Genomic DNA, 16,463 nt, shown 5'->3' on the forward strand with positions numbered 1-16,463 from the left:
CCTACGTCACTATCTGGGAAGATTTGCATAACGCCGCCCAAATGTTCACGCAAAGAAAGAAGGCGTAACTTTTATTCTCACTGTAGTATTGTTGCCACGTTGTGAAGGCGCTGTGTGCTTCATTGTGAAAGCGAAACTACTTTGTTTGGCCTTCCAAAAGGACGATATCGCTTCGTCATGTCTAGAGCTGATCCGTGCTGGTCGCTGAGGAAATACTTCAACTTTGCGCTGTCGATCGCCAGATCGGCTTTCACCGTGGACGAAGCGGAGTCCAGCCCGGGGTCGTCACATGTGGTTGCCGCAGGCATCACAATATGGTAAGGGGCGTAACATTTCCGTCACACGCTTGAGGAATTCGTCTAATCACAACGCATTGGATAGCTGGCCAATCAGAGCACACCTCGCTTTTTCAGACCGATGAGCTTTGTAAAAATCGACGCGTTTCAGAAAGGCGGGGCATAGAGGAGAAACAATAATGTACAGTATGTGGAAAATAATGTGTTTTTTAACCTTAAACAGCATAAACACATTTCATTATACCAAATACACAAAATAATGTTCTTTTTAGCAGCATCATATGACCCCTTTAACAAATACACATTTCATGGTTGTTTGTTGAAACTTTTCTTAAGCATTATTACTTATTTCACATGTGGACAGACTAGCCAATCATAACAGAAGTCATTCACACATAGAAGTCTTAAAGGAATGGCAAAAAAACAAGCCATTTAATTGTAAAATAGTTCTGTAGTGGTAAATTTCAGTTGCAAAAAGCCTAAATTACTAACATCACAAGTGAACTATAAGAGGATAATAAAATGTTATAAAAGTGCAGAGTATGGCTGCGTTTAAATATGGTGTGAAATAATAAATTACTGTCAGAAACGTCTTTACAGCTTTAACATTCATTGCATAGATTCATATTTTATGAAGCAACTGCATCATTCAAAACCTGCTACTGCGCTTTCATTAAGGTTCACTGTCAATAAAATAAAATATAGGTCTCTAAAGAAGTCTCTTATGCTCACCTAGGCTGCACTTATTTGTTTTAAAATAATTGAATAATTTAAAATAACCATTTTCTTTTTGAAACAAATTAAAATGTAGCATTTTAAAATGTAATTCATTGCTGTGATGGCTAAACTGTATTTCAGCATGCATTACTCCAGTATGAGATAATCTTTAAGAAATCATTATAATATGCTCATTTTTTAAAATCAATAATATAATATAAATATGAAAGTTATGAAAGCCAAAGCAATTAAAATAACTAATTCATCTTTCAGAGAGAAGCTCTCACAGCTCTCTCTCTCTCTTAACAGTAGCCATATTAAGAGAACTGTATATACACCAATGTAACAGTTAATAAGAATCTGAACATTGGAAGATTATCCAGAGAGCAATCACTGTTGATAATCCAGGTAGTCTGGGACTAGAAATCTGTTTCATCATAATGGCCGATACCATCTGCAAATGGCAGAATAAAGCATAGTATGTTTCATGAGCTCTAAGGAATAGTGTGTTCACTGCTTCAGTTTAAATAAAGCTGAGCTTTCTAAACTAATCAAAGTACTGGGAAAGGTCAATGCAGTAATTACATTTAAGGCACTGTGAGATAATAACAGTATATGTCTTGATCTGGGCACCAGCTCCTCTGAAGATTTCTCTCCCTGTCAGCTCCTGTTTGCACAGGAAGATTAAAAATGAATAATTACTGTGGATGCATGTAATTAGGCAAGGACAGAGGTCTGACAGACATATGAAATGTGTTCCGGTCCTGCATCAAAAAGACTTCAGGGAATGTGCGGACGTTGGTCTAAACCAATCAGCCATTGCTCACAAATGAGTATAAAAAACAACCAGATGCCACAATGCGCAGCCTGATATCCAAGTATCATTAGATACACATTGTAGGTTTTGGTCAACTCAACAGTTTTCATAGTTCACACAAAAACTCATCATTTATGCATGCCCATGTCTTTTCAAGATAATGAAAGTAAATGAGGACTGGAATTGTCAAGCTCTAAAACGACAAAGTAGTATCATAAAAGTATCACAATAGTGTTTCAAATGACTTATGTGCTACATTTCAAGTCTTCTGGTCATATAACTCTTGTGTGAGAAACAGAGCGCATTTTATGTTGTAATTCATTGATAATCTTTTCTTCCAATGAGTTGGTAACACTGGCAAATGATCACTGAGTCAGTAAATTGAACAGCTGAATCAGTTCTATTAATGAACAAACCATTGATCATTTTTGTGAATGATTTGGATTCACTGAAGATATCTAAATCATTCAGTTTTTTTTCTGTGAACTGAATCGACTGATTTGCTCAAAGATTTTAATAATTGAGTTTTGTGAAGTAAATCAAGCTATTAATAAATATATCTAAATCATTCAGAGCATTTTTCAAACTGAATCAAACTATTTGTTCAAAACATTAAAATGATTAAGATCAGCTTTGAGAACTACATCAAGTGATTCACTAAAAGATCTGAATCATTCAGTTTAGTTTTGAGAACTGAATAAAGCAAAAATATTCAAATTATTAAGATCAGTTTTGAGAACTGGATTAGCTGATTAATTACAATGATCTGAATCATGCATTCCAGTTTTATGAACTAGATCAACTGATTCACTTAAAAATCTGAATCGTTCAGATCATTTTGGAAAATGATAAAGCAATTAACTGAAAATATATGAATCATTCAGACCATTGTTTTTCCAAATGAAAATGACAAAATCATTCAACAAATTACAATTATTTAGATTAGTTTTGAAAGTGTTTCAAATGACTTATGTGCTACATTTCAAGTCTTCTGGTCATATAACTCTTGTGTGAGAAACAGAGCGCATTTTATGTTGTAATTCATTGATAATCTTTTCTTCCAATGAGTTGGTAACACTGGCAAATGATCACTGAGTCAGTAAATTGAACAGCTGAATCAGTTCTATTAATGAACAAACCATTGATCATTTTTGTGAATGATTTGGATTCACTGAAGATATCTAAATCATTCAGTTTTTTTTTCTGTGAACTGAATCGACTGATTTGCTCAAAGATTTTAATAATTGAGTTTTGTGAAGTAAATCAAGCTATTAATAAATATATCTAAATCATTCAGAGCATTTTTCAAACTGAATCAAACAATTTGTTCAAAACATTAAAATGATTAAGATCAGCTTTGAGAACTACATCAAGTGATTCACTAAAAGATCTGAATCATTCAGTTTAGTTTTGAGAACTGAATAAAGCAAAAATATTCAAATTATTAAGATCAGTTTTGAGAACTGGATTAGCTGATTAATTACAATGATCTGAATCATGCATTCCAGTTTTATGAACTAGATCAACTGATTCACTTAAAAATCTGAATCGTTCAGATCATTTTGGAAAATGATAAAGCAATTAACTGAAAATATATGAATCATTCAGACCATTGTTTTTCCAAATGAAAATGACAAAATCATTCAACAAATTACAATTATTTAGATTAGTTTTGTGAACTTGACCAACCGATTCATTAAAAATATCTGAATTAGTTATGGAATGACATGAGGGTAAGCAGAAGACAGAAATGCTATTTTGGCCTGAACAATCCCCTTTAATTCCTTCAAAACTGTGAATTCCTTCATTTAATCTAAGCAGAAACAAAAAAAAACACTGCGTCGGCTGATGATATTCATCTCCAAATATGGAATATTTTGCTTGTTGCCCAGATCCCAATTAATTTCCATTTAATAGATATTCCCTATTGTCACCGCATATGGCTAACTGTCTGGAGAAGGCTTCTATACTCTCTTCTGGCAGCTCTGGAAAAAAAAAAAATCTACAGATGACAACAAAAGCATACAGAGTAAAGCAATGACAGGTACAAGAGAACTGATGGATGTGACATGGAACAGGGCCTGCTGTATGTGTGCATTCAAAAGATATTGTTTATTTTTTGGAACGTCCTTTGAGGTGTCTTTGGCAGTGCTGCTGCAAGCTGATAAGCTCAAAACAACAAGCTTCTGACCATCGCAGTCGAAACATACTTTACTGGCAGTACGCAGAATGTATCATTAGCTCCCTACGAAGGCATTTTCACTCTCTTAAATATGCCTGCCATCACAATAAACCAGCTGTTTTGAAGTAGCAGCTCTATTGTACGTGGCTTAATATATATCCATTTTATCTTCTCATTTGCTTTGTTTTCCTATTTAAATCCACAATATGTTATTTTACTGGCTCAAGCGTCTTACGACAATATCATGCTTATTCATTTCAGATTTAAAGAAGTGCACAAGAAGTGTGTTGCATGTTTTCAGTAATTTAAAGATATTAATAATCATTGTGACACCATAAAAAGACTAAATATGCGTATACAAAAATATGCGTTAATCCGAATCAATTCTGATTGAAGATTATTAAAGTACCATTTGGTTTTGTTTAAAGTTGCTAACATTAATTAGTTCACCCAAAAATAAAAATATTTAAAAAAATGCTGGTAACAAATCAGTTGCAGGTAGCCATTGACTTCCAGTGTATCCCCCCCCCACCCCCACCCCATACTATGGAAGTGAATATCTTCTTTTATGTTCCACTAAAGAAAGAAACTCATACAGGTTCAGAGTTTTCATTTTTGGGGGAACTTAAACGGAAGTGAATGGGACCAATCTGTAAACAATAAAATACTTACTGCTAGCATAAATAAACTATAGGCATATTAACATGATTTTAGTGTGAAAAAAAAACTTACTAACACTTACTAGCCTTTTTCTTTGTACATTCAATTTTACAACTTCATTGACATGACAACATAACACTAAAATGACAATCATTAGTCTCACATTTTTGTTTTTAAATACCCCCAAATTGGCACCATTCACTTCCATACAGTAAATGTAATACAGTAATCTCACTTTTTGATTTTTTGCAAAATAACATGGAATGACTGAAAATTATTATTATTATTAGCAGTAATCTACATTACACCACAAATGCTCCTAATAGTGCTTAACTTGTATCAAACCTGGAATATTCCTTTAACAAAAGACAAACACTGTCTCAAAATTACTGATTTTTCCAAATGTAAAGGCACCAAAGGTATCAAAATAGTCTATACAAGTCATACACTACATTCCTAGTCTAAGTTCAGTGTATTCACTGCACAAAGCTATCACATAGCTTCAGAAGTCTTCCCTGAATATAATCACATGAACTACTTTTATTGTGCTTTTTTTTTAGGTATCAAAATAACAAAACAGAAGTTTGGAATGCCATGAGAGTGAGTAAATAATGACAGAATTTTCATTTTAAAATAAACAAATGCACCATTATGTGTTAAGTCCCATCACTCAGTTGTGATTTCGGTGCTTGGAGAGTCTGAGACTCAGTGTTATTTTTAGGTTGTAGAACACAAAGGAACCCAAACAAAAGAAAACAATTGTAAACTGTTCTGGAGGGGAGAGAAGTACCCAATTTAGAGGCCTGAGATGAATCTGGCCTGTCAGGCACTGACAAAAGGTGATGGATTAGGAGTTAAGTCCTCTGAAAGCACTCTGGCAAGCGGGATACTCCTGAGGCCTCCTTCAAGTCCAGCAGTTCTGAGAAAGAACATGTGCAATGACACCAGAACTTGACATCACCAGATCCATCTCTGCCCTCCGAGTGAGCCAAAATAGGGTTCTCACCTCTTGTGATGACCCTCCGTGAGCCGGTACAGATGATTGGCACCTCCGTCTGCACATGCTCGGATCTTGGCTGAAATGGCAAAATAGAAACAGGAGGTGCTTAGATGAATCCTTGATCCGCTTCATTACAACTCAGATCTGGACGTAAAAATTAGTGAAGAGATAAATATAATTGAAATCACATTATACAGCTATACGTTTGAAGCCATTTCAGAGCCCATCTCGGTAACTGCTGACGTGCTGAAATGAAAACAAATAGATTATTCTAGATCATGGCCAGGCTGACAGTAATGGCTCCCTTGTGCCTTTCGCGAAAACACTAATCATTTCAGGATGAAGGTCAGTCTGTCCTGTCAGGATCATCATCGATTCTGATAAGCATAGTGAGCCTTGTCATTTCCAAGGTAAGGCCAATGGGAAGCTAAATCCAGTTAAACAGGCCACTGGTTTTGACGAGGGATATGACAGTCAAATCTACATAATGAATCTTGATCGACACTGTGTGTAATATTACATGTACTATATGAAAATCTAAAAGTAATTTTCATATATAATACAATTATGAAATATAATAGTAATTAGAATGCAGTACATATATTTACAGTATCTCACAGAAGTGAGCACCCCTCACATTTTTGTAAATATTTTATTATATCTTTTCATGTGACAACACTGAAGAAATTACACTTTACTACAATGTAAAGTAGTGAGTGTACAGCTTGTATAACAGTGTAAATTTGCTGTCCCCTCAAAATAACTCAACACACAGCCATTAATGTCTAAATCGCTGGCCACAAAAGTGAGTACACCCCTAAGTAAAAATGTCCAAATTGGGCCCAATTAGCCATTTTCTCTCCCCGGTGTCATGTGACTCATTAGTGTTACAAGGTCTCAGGTGTGAATGGGGAGCAGGTGTGTTAAATTTGGTATTATCGCTCTCACTCTCTCTCATACTGGTCACTGGAAGTTCAACATGGCACCTCATGGCAAAGAACTCTCTGAGGATCTGAAAAAAAGAATTGTTGCTCTACATAAAGATGGTGTAGGCTATAAGAAGATTGCCAAGACCCTGAAACTGAGCTGCAGCACGGTGGCCAAGACCATACAGCGGTTTAACAGGACAGGTTCCACTCAGAACAGGCCTCGCCATGGTCGACCAAAGAAGTTGAGTGCACGTGCTCAGCGTCATATCCAGAGGTTGTGTTTGGGAAATAGACGTATGAGTGCTGCCAGCATTGCTGCAGAGGTTGAAGGGGTGAGGGGTAAGCCTGTCAATGGTCAGACCATACGCCACACACTGCATCAAATTGGTCTGCATGGCTGTCGTCCCAGAAGGAAGCCTCTTCTAAAGATGATGCACAAGAAAGCCCTGCAAACAGTTTGCTGAAGACAAGCAGACTAAGGACATGGATTACTGGAACCATGTCCTGTGGTCTGATGAGACCAAGATAAACTTATTTGGTTCAGATGGTGTCAAGCGTGTGTGGCGGCAACCAGGTGAGGAGTACAAAGACAAGTGTGTCTTGCCTACAGTCAAGCATGGTGGTGGGAGTGTCATGGTCTGGGGCTGCATGAGTGCTGCCGGCACTGGGGAGCTACATTTCATTGAGGGAACCATGAATGCCAACATGTACTATGACATACTGATGCAGAGCATGATCCCCTCCCTTCGGAGACTGGGCCGCAGGGCAGTATTCCAACATGATAACAACCCCAAACACACATCCAAGATGACCACTGCCTTTCTAAAGATTGGCCAAGCATGTCTCCAGACCGAAACCCTATTGAGCATCTGTGGGGCATCCTCAAACGGAAGGTGGAAGAGCGCAAGGTCTCTAACATCCACAAGCTCCGTGATGTCATCATAGAGGAGTGGAAGAGGACTCCAATGGCAACCTGTGAAGCTCTGGTGAACTCCATGCCCAAGAGGGTTAAGGCAATGCTGGAAAATAATGGTGGGCACACAAAATAGATGCTTTGGGCCCAATTTGGACATGTTCACTTAGGAGTGTACTCCCTTTTGTGGCCAGCGGTTAATGCCTGTGTGTGGAGTTATTTTGAGGGGGACAGCAAATTTACACTGTAAAGTAGTGAGTGTACAGCTTGTATAACAGTGTAAATTTGCTGACCCTCAAAATAACGCTTAGGGGTGTACTCACTTTTGTGGCCAGCGGTTTAGACATTAATGGTGTGTTGACTTATTTTGAGGGAACAGCAAATTTACACTGTTATACAAGCTGCACACTCACTACTTTACATTGTAGCAAAATGGCATTTCTTCATTGTTGTCACATGAAAAGATATAATAAAATGTTTACAAAAATGTGAGGGGTGTACCCACTTATGTGAGATACTGTATAATAAAAAGAATTCCCTAAAATTATGAAAAAATATAATAGATGGAAAATGTGCGTAAGACATATTCATAAGGCACACACACACGCGCACACACACACACACACACACACACATATACACATATATATTTTGCAATGAGATTTTGTATTATTATAATATATATTTATTATATATAATTACATAAGATAGATAGAGAGAGAGAGAGAGAGAGAGAGAGAGATGTAGATATATAATAAGCATGCATTAAATATTATGCATGAAAATGTGCATAAGGCATTATGGCAACCTTTATAAATGCTATTTAAACAGGCTTCAAGTAAAGTGTTACCTGAGATTTGGTTTTTAGTTTTTGAATTCAGTGCAGGCTGACAAATCTGGGAAATATGTCACAGCATATGCTCAGTTGGAAGAGTACAAAAAATAACATCTAAAAGTGACATTAAAATGATGATCCTGCCGACGTTGAAGTCTCGACATGAGAATGAGAAGAAGTTCAGAGGAAGTGCTCTTGACTTTTTGCAGCTGATGAACTAACGCACACAGATGTGGGATTCACTCTCTAGACAATAGCCAGATGTAACAAACCGGAATTTAAAACACTGAGCATTTTCACTGAATAAATTAGTTATTTTAAACCAGGTGCTTTGAGAGTGACAGCTTTTTTCTTCCTTTGAAGACTTTCCTTCCTCCATTTATCAAGTAGCTTGGTTATAAGCCTGCAATCCTATTATTTAAAACCACAAAATCCCAATTCATTTAACATTTATAAACAAACAGAGGTGACTTTATGTTTTTTCAAATACATTCCATGAAAAATGGAGGGAATATTTTCACGGCCGCATGAAACAAAGATGATTTTCTGGGACAATCACTCAGATGTTATGCCTATGAGAGTGAGGAATCGTCACAAAGATCATGTCAAGACGAACGTAATCTTGTCAGCACAGTTGGTTTATGGCCAAGCATCAAGGGAACAGAATTGCATCATATGCCTCATGAATAATGGAATGCGTTTGCAAGACACTGCTGCGATCCTAATGGACACGATGGCTTTGGGCTTACTGTTAAAAAGAACTTATTTCAGATGAAAGTATGAGGAGGATCAAGGAAAACATTTTAAACACCTGTACGAATTAATTGTCACCACTTTTTCTCTGCTTGGTGACACAGGAGGGGGTGGAAGCACAACAACACAAGAACGTTCACTTTCAATTTACACAGCACCTTCATGAACTGAAAAAGTTTATGTACTCTTGAAAACGTGATAATACACTTTTTGACTGCTTGCGAGGTTCATCTTGCTCTGGATGACATGTACAAAAAATGACACTTTTGTTGCTTTTGCTGTCTGTTTCCTAGACGTCTAAACAATGTCTTAGACTAGATTCTATGTACACTAACTTAAAGTCGACCTATTTGGTGCTATTTATCTGCAGTCTACAGGCTATTCTGTGGTCAATGACTGATTGATATAAGCTACTGAGAGTCTAATAAATCAGCAGGGCATTAACTACACATTGTAAAGGAAAAAATAGGGCTGATAGTTAATTAAAGATCAATCAATCAATCAATCAATCAATCAATCACGAGTCATGCAGTCAAATGAACATTACATTATTGTAACAAGTAACTGAAAAGATACTGAAATAGTTTTATAGCATTTAAAAGTATTTTATTTTTTAATAATTCATCATAGCAAAATTACACTTTAAAGTGACAGTTGAAAGCCCTAGAAAAATTCAAATATTTACCATCCATCCTTCCATCCATCAGTCTGTCTATCGATCCAGAGAAAAGCCCCAAATGATTTTAATTAAGACAAATTCCCTACACAAATTTATTTATTTGTTTGTAATAAGTATAATATATTTATTATATAATACTAAATCTAATATGTATTGCACATATTTAAATAAAAAACAATAAGGCATTATTTTGTACATATGTGCTATTGGTTTATTTATTAAAATAATAATTCCAAATTAATGTGTTAAATCTGCGCCTCATACGCTTAGGCTACTTATAAGAGTGTTTGTTAGTGTATAATTATCAGCTTTTTAAAAATATTTATTCAAAAAGCAATAAAACACATTTTATAAAGGTTTTTTTTTTTTTACAATCGTGCAGTACAAGTCTGTCAGTAATGACCCAGATAAGATATACTTACAAAGACACAAGTAAACCGTACAATCATTTGCTCTTTAGTTCTGATGAAATAACGTCTCATGATGATGCATCCAGGCCAGTCATTCATTAGTTCCCAGACAGCTCAATTGGTCTGGCAAAGACATCATCATTTGTTCATAGGGTGATTACACTGGCGTTTTCAATGCAGTCTCGGGAGGTGAATCAAAGAAGCTTTTCTGTAAAGATCCCATCAAAGTAAACAGCGTGCTACATCTCTAACCGGAAAACAGGGCGTAATTGAGTGCAGCCGAGAACTCCAGCTATGAGCAAGACTTAAAAGCACTGGGCTGAATGCAAATGACTCATTATTTTGACACCAGGCAAATATATTAATATGAAGTCTTCAATAAAATGAAGACTTTACCACATGCCGAGCAAAATAGGCAATCGTGTAACATCCATGGCCATGAATCTTGAGAATCAATGGCACTTAAACTGCTTTCAGTTCTAAATGTGCTGTGAATATCTAAAATGTGGGTTCAATTACAGCTGCAAGGTCATGTGATCTGCCTTTCAAGACTGAATTTAAGAAGCATCACTTTTGGCTTTCTTCATGCTGTTAATGAACAACAATTCAGTGAAAATGTTTGAAAAGCTTGAAGTTTGAAGATGTTTGTCGCTTAGAGTGTTGCTATGCAATTACCAGCATGTTTCATAATGTTGTTAGCTTGTTTTAGAACATGTTTTAGCATATTAATAGCATGTTTTAACATGTTGCTAACATATTTTGGCACACTGGATGTTTAATTACAGCTGCAAGATCACATGCTCTGCTTTGTCCAAGACTTTTGCTGCATCTGAAATCAAATACTTCCCTACTATATATTAGAAATTCTTTAACAGTCGTGAAGTAAGTTCAATTCAAATACCAATTCAGACAGTATGCAATTTTGGGCGCACCAGTTATTCTCTTGTTTTAACAAGTTGCTAACATGTTTGTAGCTTGTTTTAGCACATCACTAGCATGTTTTAGAATGTTGCTAACATGTCTTAATATACTGATAGCATGTTTAGCATGTTGCTAAAGTTGTTAGGATATTCCCAACTGCAAGATAATGTGATTCTTTTAGACTTATGAATCATCACCTCTTCATCATTACAATCAAAATTAATTGAATCTATAAAAATAACTGGTTTTCATCTACTGAAAAGCTTTACAAAAAATCTTGCGGTGGGTTGTCCAAAAGTAAACAACCAACCAACCAACCATTCTCACTTGTGGTAAGGCAGCATTATGACGGCCGGAGATGCTGGAGGGGGTAAATCATTCGTGAATGCTCTTTTACCGAAGCCCTGGTGCAGGACAGATAACCTTGTAAATAAACACTTCATAATCCACCAGCAGTGCTTCCTCTTCCTGTCATGAACTTTTGCTACTCGGGCGGTGTTTTATGGGGGACAAATATTGATGAGGCATACTTTGCTGTCGCTGATTTAATGTCTTTTGGCAGTGGAAGTGAAGTGAAGCCTGTGGCCTCTGTAAATCAAAGAGGGACGAGTGGTCAACGAGCAAAATGGAAGGTTAGTATGCCTTTTAAGATGGTTTCTTTATCCTCAAAAGAGTTGAGAGGGAGAATGGGTGCAAAACTTTTAATTTAGGTCTACAATTTTGTATTTCCATTGAAGGAGGACGTTTGGGCAGGATACATTTAAAAAAATAAAAAAAAAAGCCGGTAAGCCTTTTTCATGGCCATGGCCATAAGTTATTTGTTACTTGTTGTTAGTTGTAATATTTCTCATTTTAGAGAGCATCTGATTGGACAAAAATCTATGTATAAGATGAGTAATCAATATTTTTTTGAAAGTGCAAAACTGAAATTTTAAAAACAATGAATACACTACCGTTTAAAAGTTATGGGGTTGCTTAGATTTTGTAATGTTTTTGAAAGAAGTCTCTTATGTTCACCAAGGCTGCATTTATATGATCAAAAACACAGTAAAACATTAATATTATGAAATATTACAAGCAGTTTTCTATTTCAATGCATTTATAAATGCTATTTATTCCTGTAATGGTAAAGCTGAATTTTCAGCAGTCATTACTGCAGTCTTCAGTGTCGCATGATCTTTCACAAATCATTCATGCTGATTTGGAGCTCAAGAATTATTTCTTTTAATGATCAATTTTGTAAACAGTTACAGTGCTGCTTAATATTTTTGTGGAAACCGTGAGACATTTTTTCAAGATTCTTTGATGAAAGAAACAAAGAAACAAAGAACAGAATTGATTAAAAATAGATATAATTTGTTTCATTATAAATGTCAATTTTCTGATAAATAATGTTTAGGAGGCTTACAGATATGGACTGAAAGCCACAAAACTGTAAATCATTATCAAGCCCATCAAGCAACCCAAACCCACAATCCATCCATTGACCAAAACGTCAAAGAATGTGAAACGTTCCAAAAGATTATAAAAAGCCCAGCCAAAACACTGGTGGTATTGCAAAACAAACTGTCAAACAAATGAGGCCCTTTCACACTCTTCAATACAGAGAGAGGACTAATTACTCCACATACCACAATATTTGGAAGAAAGGTTTCTGGACAGAAGAAAGAAATGGTATACTATAGTGTATCTGATTTCTATGTCAATTCTTCAATACACCAAGCTTTTATCACAGCAGGACATTTAAAGCATTTCCTTCTATAAACACCACTATTAGAGAAGGCCAGCTTACAAGAGGTGACTATGGCTTCCACAAATCTGATTTGGTTTTCAAATTCAATCTTTTAGACTGACTGTCTAAAAATGAGTGTATCTAGAGTGTATACAGCTCCAAAAAATATAGAAGTTAAAAAAGATCAGACTGAGATGCAATGCAAAAACTTTGATTTAAATAAGATTGATGTGGTTTTCGACTGGTTTGTACACTTTGTAACGGTTCATACACTCTAAAAAATGCTGGGTTGTTTCAACCCAACTTTGGGTCAAATATAGACTAACCCAACCGTTGGGTTACATTTTTACATTACATTTTTAACCCAAAAGTTGGGTTAGTCCTTATTTGACCCAAAGTTGGGTTGAAACAACCCAGCATTTTTTAGAGTGTACTTAAAAAAAATCTATTTGAGTAGGACACTTTTGAGGAAAATTTGTGGCTTTATATACAGTACGGTTAAAAATGTGTTTCGGTCTGTAAGATTTTATTTGAATTGATTTTATTTTTTTTATTAATATTAATATTTTGACAGGAAAGATTTATAATGTTACAAAAGTTTTCTATTCCAAATAAATGCTGGAGTTTTTTTTTTACTTTATATTTATTTTTTTTTAAATCCAGAAAAAAAGTGTCATGTTTCCACAATATTATTATGCAATAAATTCAACTTTGCCATCACAGGAATAAGCTAAAAATGTAACTATATTAAAATAAGTTATTTTTTTATTACTGTTTCACAGTATCTTGTTTCTTAAATAAAATAAAAGAGATTGCAGTTTAAAATTCAGTACTAATCATAGAACTGAAATAAGAAAGAAGTGAACTTTTGAAGTTACTTTTGCAAAGCATACAAAAATGTGTTGGTATCCACAAAGTGTCGTCTTTGATCATCCAGTCCTATAGAGCACTGGTGGTGCCACCGGCCCATAGGACTGCACTTCTGAGGCTCACTGGAGGAGGGGTGGAGCGCCCTGCCCCAGTCCCTCAAGGAAAACCATCTGGATATGTTCACCCTGCTCCCAGCAACACACTCGTCGCCCACCTGCTTTGCCTCCAGAGCAAAGCCACATGAAAAATGCACAGTATCTCTGATGCAAGGGCAGAGGAATTACATGATCAAGAGTTTTTAAATGAGATCAATTCAGGAAACCAACAAAAGCTAGTGCAATATAGTTAATCTCTCGCCTGCTTAAAAACAAAGCGGCAACCGTCAGAAGGAAAGAGTCTACAAACAACAGGAAAAATGTATAAAACAAATAAAAAGACATTTTATTAACTTATTGCACTGCTGAAAGGGCTTCAATAGCCCTAAAAAATCTGCAAAGAAAGAAACTAGGGCAATCAAATTAATGCACAAATTGAGTTCAATTAATTATGAAAACAATGCAATAGGAAAATTAATGCAATTAATAATTTACTCATCTGCCTCACTAATGTAATGTCTAATCTAATGATTTATCTTTAGCTGAGATGATTTCACAGCCAAAAAAAAAAGAAATTTTATTTAATTAATTTGAATTAGAATATCATTGAATTAATTCGATATAATTTTTAATTGACAGGCAGCTTTAAAAAAAAAAAAAAACATTAGGTGCGTCCCAATCTGCATACATGCATTGTGTATCTTAGAATTTGTATATATTTTCATAGTATTTAAAATATTTAGAATTTTACTTAATACTTAGTAAAATTTAAAAATAAAAAGTAACTTTAATAAGCTATGAAGACAAACAAAAAACAAGAGTTATATAATCATAGCTCATCCAGTGGGGGATCGAAAAGATGACTAATGCATATAGGTTATAAGAGCTTTATACATTTACATTTACATTTAGTCATTTTGCAGAAGCTTTTATCCAAAGCGACTTACAATTGGGGGATACATAAAGCGATTCTTCTTAAAGCGGCAAACAGATACAGGAAGTGCTTGTGATACCAAGTTTCTAGACATTGTTCAAATAAGTACAAGCTAGGAAGAGAAGGAATAAGTAAAGAGATAGAAATATTTTTTTATGATGAAGTCAAGTAGCTTCGAAAGAGATGAGTTTTCAGCTGTAAGCTTTATAGCATACATATCTCCGTTATATATATCAACATTTAGGCCTGTCTGGCTTTTTCCAGTGTGTTCTGTGCCAGGTGTGTCACCATACTCTACTGCACAAGCAAGGAAGACAAGTACAGACAAGCATCAAACCATAGGCCGATGTGTGATATTAATCACAAAATCAATACCTTTACTCCACAGCACATGGAAGTACTGCTCATCTATCGGCTGATTTAGGATAACCATGCAAATCCTCTGTTTTCCTGGTGAAAGCACAGAAGAAACACACAGAAAGTGAACATTAATGGGCAGCTATATTTCAACAGCATCCTGTGGTTACAATGTAGTCTCAGTCCTTACAGTGTGAAACTGAGGGGAAAAACAAACAAACAAAAAAACATTATTGTAATATTTGGTTTCATCTGGTGAGATACAGCTCTAAATAGAATCAGCTAATGAAAATAGCAAGAGTAAAAACGGTGATAGAGCCTAATGCCCTTGGTAAACAAATTCTGATGGTTTTTCCACAACTGGTAGATGGACTTTGTGCAGCAACGTAATGCAAACTGTAATATTATTAAAACAATTTCAGCTTTACACATATTAACATATAAGTAAAAGATGACTTTTGTTCTTAGTAACAATTCTAAATCAATTATAGTCAGTAAAGAACATTACAATTCAGCAAAACACTATGTATAAGCTCTCATAATATATAAATACATTTTTTTTTTACATATTTACTTGGATGAATAAATGAAATAAAATATAATAACAGTAAGGAGAAATGGTGTGCCAGATGTTATGAAAAATTTGTTTAAAAATCTTTCAATAAAATGTTTTGAGCAAAATATAATTTATTAATTATTTTTTGTTGGAGACGAATCCTAATGTTATTACTTTATATAAAATGAAATTATTTTGGAGGCAGTAGAGTAAATAATGGGAAGAAAAGTTGGTATCTCCCTCTTGAGCACCAAAGCTCAATGTGAGCATGTGTGCTTAAGCACTACGGCACAGTACCAACATATAAGTTACTTTGTCACATACTGATCCAACTACACAGTCTGAAACACTTTATGGGAGAATACGAAATGTGGTCACTCTATAATTTTGTGTTTTTAAAGGGGTCATATGATGCGATTTCAAGTTTTCCTTTCTCTTTGGAGTGTTACAAGCTCTTGGTGCATAAAGAAGATCTGTAAATTTGCAAAGACTAAAGTCTCAAATCCAAAGAGATATTCTTTATAAAAGTTAAGAGTCAGCCACTCCTACCTAAAACAGCTCATTCTAACATGCCCCCACATGTCTAAGTCACTATGTGGAAATATTAGCATAATGCCGCCCAAATGTACACGCAAAGAAAGAAGGCGTGGTTTCAGGAACAGCAGTAGTTTTGATGCAGCCATGTCAGGGAGACGCTGTGTATTTCAGTGCAAAAGCAAAAGCACTTTATTTGGCCTTCCGAAAGTAGATACAATTAGGAATCATTGGTTAAGATTTATTTACAACAGAACAGCACAACCCAGATAT

The 16,463-nt window shown here is 35.3% G+C and overlaps 1 long non-coding RNA gene across 1 annotated transcript in view; it reads right to left on the reverse strand.

The window, feature by feature from the left end:
- Window positions 1-5,688: 5,688 nt before the first annotated feature.
- The window catches only part of LOC107565604 (uncharacterized), a 14,918-nt gene continuing 4,143 nt past the window's right edge, over window positions 5,689-16,463 (reverse strand). Inside the window, exons 2-3 of the long non-coding RNA XR_001606393.1 lie at window positions 15,119-15,193; window positions 5,689-5,748 (exon numbers count right to left, since the gene is read on the reverse strand). This is a non-coding gene — a long non-coding RNA (uncharacterized lncRNA). The remainder of the gene's footprint in view (window positions 5,749-15,118; window positions 15,194-16,463) is intronic.

This window comes from Sinocyclocheilus grahami, unplaced genomic scaffold, assembly GCF_001515645.1.
Source record: "Sinocyclocheilus grahami isolate Dianchi unplaced genomic scaffold, SAMN03320097.WGS_v1.1 scaffold1011.1, whole genome shotgun sequence".
In the NCBI taxonomy this organism is placed as follows: domain Eukaryota; kingdom Metazoa; phylum Chordata; class Actinopteri; order Cypriniformes; family Cyprinidae; genus Sinocyclocheilus; species Sinocyclocheilus grahami.